The following is a 6920-nucleotide window of genomic DNA, read 5'->3' as shown; positions in this document are numbered from 1 at the left end:
CTCTACAGACCATCTGTAGGCTCCTTACAACAGCCACTGTAGAGCTTCTCCAGGCTGTATAAGTCAAATAAGCTGCTGGTTGTGCTCACGCACATTACAGCTCGGCTGCTCTAGAGTTTGACCACACACAGGCCATGCTTTCAGGCTGGCCCTCTGAATGAAAAGCAACCTCAAAATGGAAAGGAGCCACAGAGTGGCCCACAAGATGTGGTATAGACGAAGTATTTCTCTTCAAATAGCTTTGAAGCAACTTTCATCCTCCTGGAACAACTTCTACAGCCCCAGAGAACTGCAGCTGTGTCCCAAACGCCCTTCTTTCCCAGCTGATTCTTATGAAACAGGTACCAGCCTTAAAATACTTTCTGTTCACAGTCCCGGAGGGTGTAGGAAAGGGCCACTAATGCCATCCATTTCCATCAAGTGCATAAAGCAGCGTACAAACAGTCTTTGTTTCCTCGAGGAAATTTTGACCCTTCCCAACTGTGAGCTGTGAGTGTTGCTATTACCTTTCTCATTGTCTACCAAGTCTACTTAGAGCTTTCCCTCCTCAGCTGATAGCTCTGTTAAAACTAACTGCCCTCCATGGCTTTTATCCGCATTGGTCTTTCTCCTCTGGTAGGCAGTCGGTGCCCCTAAGCTCTCAACCCTGGAATTTGATACTGAAAGTTTCAACAGGAGTCTCAAGGAGAAACCTTTACTTTTGAACCTGTGTCTGAATGCAGTCTGTCTGTCTGTCCCAAGAAACCCTTGACCATTTTTGCAAGCAAATATGTTCTCGCATATTTCTAAAATAACATAAAACAATATACAGAAGACAGAGACAGGTGAGTATGTCCTTTGAGGATTTTGGTACAGTCAGACAATTATTTGCTACTATTAAGGGTCTGAATTCTGCTCCTGCCAAGCCCTGGGGTTGTATCATGGATTGGTGCCCTTTGACAAAGAAAGTATTGATGATTCATCCCTGAGAATTTTAAGCCATCCTCCCTGCTCTCATTTTAACCATAACTTACCTATAATCTTAAGTAAAGGCGTATTTATTTTTCATTAAACTATTCTGCAAATCAAAATGATTGAAGTGATAATTATGAGCTTTAGTTAGTTTTCTCCCTTACAAAATTCCTTAGATAAAGATAGTTTTTAAAAATCCAAATGCAGGTTCATACAGCAAACAACAACTTGCCCAGACTTAGCCTTCACAGCACATGACCAGCCCATAATCAATACAAGCTGGAATAAAGCCACTTTTATTCCCAGGGTGAAACTCCAAACTGTCTCAGATTCCAAGTCAACCATGTTGGCAAGATACTTGCTAGCTGTGATCAGTGAAAACTCAGCAAATAATATAGCTGAATAATGAATAAATCATGTATCTTAGTATCATAGCTCTAAGAGACATAGAATTAACACCTTGAAGTCTATGGATTCATGTGTATGAATTATGCATTACGAGCTATGCAAACAACAGCGTTTATCCTAGGAGCATGGCACCAATCCTACACAGGAGCTCTCATCTTATCAGAGCGTAATTCCTGCTTTCTGTCAGCTAGTGGAAACACTCACAGTTTCTACTTTGAAAGCCAAGGGCACAGACTGATCCTTGAATGGTGGGAAGTGCGTTTCAGTGCAAGTTTCTCACATCTCTAAGCATTCTTTTTTTGTGCTCTGTGATTTATGTTTTCTTGGCCCCAATATCTCGGTATTATCTTCCAATGATTAAAACCAGTAGAGCACAGGCGAGTGTTTTAACCTTCAAAATGAAGCAATCTGTTGGCTTTCTTGGTTTATTTTCCCATAAATCACAGAAGTGTGTGACGTTACCCCATTATGCTAATTAGCCAACTCAAAGAATGTTTTAATAATTAAAGTCTCTAGACCTGCTGGTACCAACTGACTTAATTAACATAGATTATCATGTCCCATAACTGAGTATCTAGATTTCTAGGGTCTTCACCAATATTGGCTTTAAGCACGTTCATAAAGGTCTGAAGGACCGTGGCCTCTATTTGTACTTTCAAGGTTGTCCCTGTGCTAAATTCACATTGAATCCTGTCTCACACATACTACCAAGATACCCACCTGTAGCCATTTACTCACAAAGCTTTGGGGCCTTCGTTAGGAAATTAAAATCTTTGTTGGAAAACCAAATCTGAACAAAGCAACCAGAAAAAGGTATCTGAGTAACTGAATAATTTCCCTATTCTCCCTTATAAATTAAAAAAATAAACCGAAATCACTACATAAAATCAGTGGGTAAGTCTATTAAATCTGGAGTTGCAGTGAAATCTGCTGTGGGCTGGCCAGTGAATGACGCTGATTTTTGTCCCTCATGCAGACAAATTCCTTTGAATAATATGATGGTCTGAGTTGGAAATCTCTGAAGCGGACCTTTGCTCTCCCACCCCTACAGGCTTTTCACAAAGCACTATCAGTCATTATGGTCCACAGTGTCCCACACAAGTCCAGCTTTGTGATACATAAATCTGAGCACTTGTCTGTTCTCCCCAGCATTTTCTATATGGTTCAGCGAAGCCTTGACCTTCCTTCCCACATTTTGCACAGCATCTTTTTAGGCTCTCTCTCCATTCTCCTTGGAGAACAAGTTTTGTTATGAGTGGTGTTTCACAGCAGCCTACAAACTGTCCAGGCAGGTCTCCTGTGACAGGCAGGAAACATGAAGCAGTTACATTTACAGATAACTCTCTTGCATGGCCCATGGCTTTGTGAAAATTTGCTTTTTTTCTCTCATTGAAAGCATCTTTGCATGACACTCATCGAACAAACTCTAGACTCAGGAGCGGAAATAACTATACCCATTTTTATTCTGGATACTTTAAGATTGTCTTTCCGTCAGGAGGATCTTCACCAGGGAGGACAATTCAGCTCAACAGTTGAGATGTGTGTGTTTAGGAAGAAAAAAACTGGCACTCCAGAAGTACCTGTCTCTATCCATTATATTAGAAACCCACTTAACTAGTTTCAGCTAGATATCTAATTTTCAGATGGGTAAAGTTAGGTAAGTTGAACTAGAATAAGCGTCACAGAGCTGAAGTGCAAATATTTGCCAGGAAGAGCTAACACGCAACCGCAAACGTTTGCAATTGTCAAATTACAAAGCCTAAAAATGCTATGGGTATATCAACTGTTTCAAACAGCTAAGGCCAGGAGGGACTGTGAGGCGAGAGCCCCGCAGCGCTGCTGGTGGAAGGATACCCGAAGGATACCCGAAGGATGCCATAAGGATGCCCGAAGGATGCCCGAAGGATGCCATAAGGATGCCCGAAGGATGCCCGAAGGATGCCCGAAGGATGCCCGGGGACCTCCGGGGCCCTCCCGAGCAGCAGGAGCCGGAGCCCGGCGTAGGGCAGGCGGGCGGGCTTCGGGTGAACCGAAGAGTGCGGGTGCCACCTAGAGGGACCTATTCGCCTAAAAAGTGGGAAAACCATTACCGCACATGGGTGATAGAATGTGCCACGGATGTACGGCGCTGGGGAAAAAAATTCCTAGAGAGAAGGGCTCTTACTGCTGTGCAAAAATATACACAATTATGAGAAGTAGCAGCATACAACTTACATCTTCTCCTCAATACAACTTGCACATATAAATACAGAAGGTATATTTAAGATGACCAACTGCTAATTCCTCTCCATTTCCCAGCCTCACAGCTGTATTCCTTCCCTTCTTCCTCCAATTATCTGAACTCTGAGGAAACAGCTGACAAACTGACCACATCTGGAGGTCGGATCCTGCTTCCCTGCGCTGCTGTAGCACCGGCCGTGGCTGGAGCCAGCTGGCAGGGGGTGAGGGGTGCCTTGGGCCTCCAGGAAGCACCAACTGTGCGGCCAAGAAAGCCTCGGGGATGCAATTTCATAGCCCTCTGCTGATCACCAGCTTTTCCGAATGACCCCCCCGAAGTCTAGCATCTGCCCGTGTAACTTAAAACTGTTCTGCGTTATAGCGGGAAAAGAACCAGCATCCACAAGCAAAGGAAGGATTGGTGCCTAAATACAAGTCATTGTCTTTCTCTCACCATTAAATCTGCCACCTGTAACCTACGGTTCACTGTGGTAACTACAGCAGTGATGATAACTTGCAGGGACACTATGAACCTTGGGGGGATGTTGCTGATGGGTAGACTGCAGCTCTTTCATAGTGGGTTGAAGCAATTTTTGAGCAAGCGTTCACCAAAACATTGCGGACCACAGTGCTTTCCTCATGCTTAAGCTGCTGCACGTGGTCGGTCGCTGCCATGGGTAGATCTGCAGGCACGGCATTCGTGCTGTGGCTCTTACTTGCCCCACAGGAAACCCCACGTAGTAGTAGTGCTGGAGCCAAGGAATAAGATATTAAAAGGGACCTGTTCTGTCTGTTACAGCTGTAGTTTTCCTCAGACTAATTTCTCTCCCTGCCCACCTATATATCTTGGTAGAGTGCAGAGCAAGTCTTGGCTCATGCCCACTAATCCCTCTTTGCCTGGCTTTGCTGCTAGTAACATTGCAGTCAATACGTCATGGCTGGTGACACAGGGTGCCACGTAGAATTAGTGCCTCGATCCTACCGTGCACTACAGACCCACACATAGAGGATTCCTGTTCTCTATTCCTTAAATAAAGGTTAATTGATGGAAGAGTATTTGATATTAAACATTTGCTAGTTCACTGACCTCCATGAGAGCTCCAGGTTAGTTAAATTTAGGAGATGACTGAAGTGCCAAAAAGTTGGGTACCTGTCACCCTAAAGAGGACCATGGCACAATGCGCTGTGTCTGTCTGGGTGCGTGTGACTGTCGTGCTGGAGTCCTGCTGTCGTTCATCAGCTCCATCCCGCAGCAGCACGCCTGTAGGTCCTCTGGCCTCCACTGTCTCATGGGCACCATAACGGCCACATTCCTTATCCTTCCCTTTACAAACACCCCACAAAGCTCAAACTGCACAGAAAAATATAACTTGGGTGCAGTGGAAGCCAAGGACCTGCTTGGCATGCTGCAGGGCCATGCCATACACCCAGCCAGGAGTCTTCAGACCATGATTTCATGAAAATGGCATCTGCACTGTCATGGTTTAAGCCCAGCCAGCAACAAAGCACCACGCAGTTGCTTCCTTACTCCTCCCCACCCTGGTGGAAGAGAATCGGAAGAAAAAGGTAAAACTTCATGGGTTGAGATAAGGACAGTTTAACAGGAGCAACAACTCAAGGAGAGAAGAAATAATAACAACAATAATACTAAAAATAGATAAAGCGAGTGATGCACAGCGCAGTTGCTCACCACCTGGAACCCCATGCTCAGCCCATTCGTGAGCTACAATCCGTCTTCCCCCTGGCCAGCTCCCCAGTTTATACACTGAGCATGATGTGATACGGTATTGAATATCCCCTTGGCTAGTTCAGGTCAGCTATCCTGGCTGTGCCCCCTCCCAGTCTCTTGCGAAAATTAACCCTATCCCAGGACAACTGCCCACCAAAATTGCTGAGCAACGCTATTTTAAGTTTTAAAAGTTTGCTGTTCAGACAAAGCAAGGACCCTCTTTATGGGCCAGACAGTTGCTCCCCCTTGCCTTATCTATCTTGTGAAAGCCAAAGAAGGACACACCTTGCAGAGATAAGGCTGCAGTGCGTCTTCTTCGTGTTTCAGACTCTCTTTTTCAGCTGAGGCTGAAAAGAGGTACGTCTGCTGTGCTTCAGAGACATGCTGCAAGAATGGACAACCTCCAGCTGTAGGGAATGTTCAGCACAAGAGGACACGGTGCCTCGAGTCAGGACCTGCAGAAGCGTATCGCTGCCGTGACCCGCAGGCTCTCACAGAGGGTTCCCGTGCCATCGCTGCTTGCAAAGCAGACGTGGCTGCTCCCTGCTTACTCACAGCCTGCTCTGCCTAAACCAGTCACCACAGCAGCACTTTCGAAACGTGGCCGCGTGGGATGCAGAAATAAGCACCTGCCCGCGCGCTCCCCGGGACAAGGGCAGCCACGGCAGAGCGGCTGCTGCCTGAGCTCCCCGGGGTGTGAGGCTGGGGAGCAGCGATAGCAGCATCCCTCCCTCCTCCCCAGCGCTGCCCAGGCATGCTCGCCTTCCCCCTGCCCTCACCGGCTGTGGGATTACCTGCACATCACCTGCTTCTCCCTCCCGCTCCCCAAAATGTCTACCCACCTGCTGGATATCTTTGTCTCCTGCTGATTACCCCAAACAATTAGCCAGCAAATCCCCGAACCACATTTAGGATTCGATTATACTGAATTGACAAGAGAATTAGACTGAGCTCTGAACCTTGACATAAATTACAGTGACTTTTAAAATATCTATTATAACCCAGATATAATATATATATTACTGGAGAGCTACCAACACGTTTTAGCAGGAAATGTGAACTCCAATGATTTTTTCCCAAAGCAATATTATTGATGTCATGAGTACTTCAGCTGAGCATGTGCTGCTTTGCAGGATTCACCAATAGGATGGATTGACACAGTCATACATGTTGAAATAATTTAGGGAGGGTTTATACCTCTGTTTAGGAAAGCACATTGGTAAAATTTAAAAATTTTCTTTCAGTCAAGCCTGATCTACACCCATACTATATGGGTTTGGTAGCTGGTAGGGATGCAATTAAAGTGCTTATGACATAATTCAATCCCATATGGGAAAAGGTCATCAATACCTTTAAAGATACCTCGGGAGGCAGCACTATAAAGGCAGCCACACCAGAAGCGCATAGGTATCAACAGAATTTCCTCCTGAAGTCAAAACCCTGTGGGTGCTTCAGGCCTGAATCTCAGTGAGCTGCAAGGTGGTAGCCATTGCCTTATTCTCTTAATGTGTTGATTTCACGATGGTTTGAAGTAGCACTAAAGACTAACAAAAGTAGGTTGTTCTGTATTTAAAGACTCGGAAATACAGTCCAACTATTTTTTCCTGGGGATCCC

This window comes from Accipiter gentilis, chromosome 3 (assembly GCF_929443795.1).
Source record: "Accipiter gentilis chromosome 3, bAccGen1.1, whole genome shotgun sequence".
Classification (NCBI taxonomy): Eukaryota; Metazoa; Chordata; class Aves; order Accipitriformes; family Accipitridae; genus Astur; species Astur gentilis.
This window is presented reverse-complemented; position numbering follows the sequence as displayed.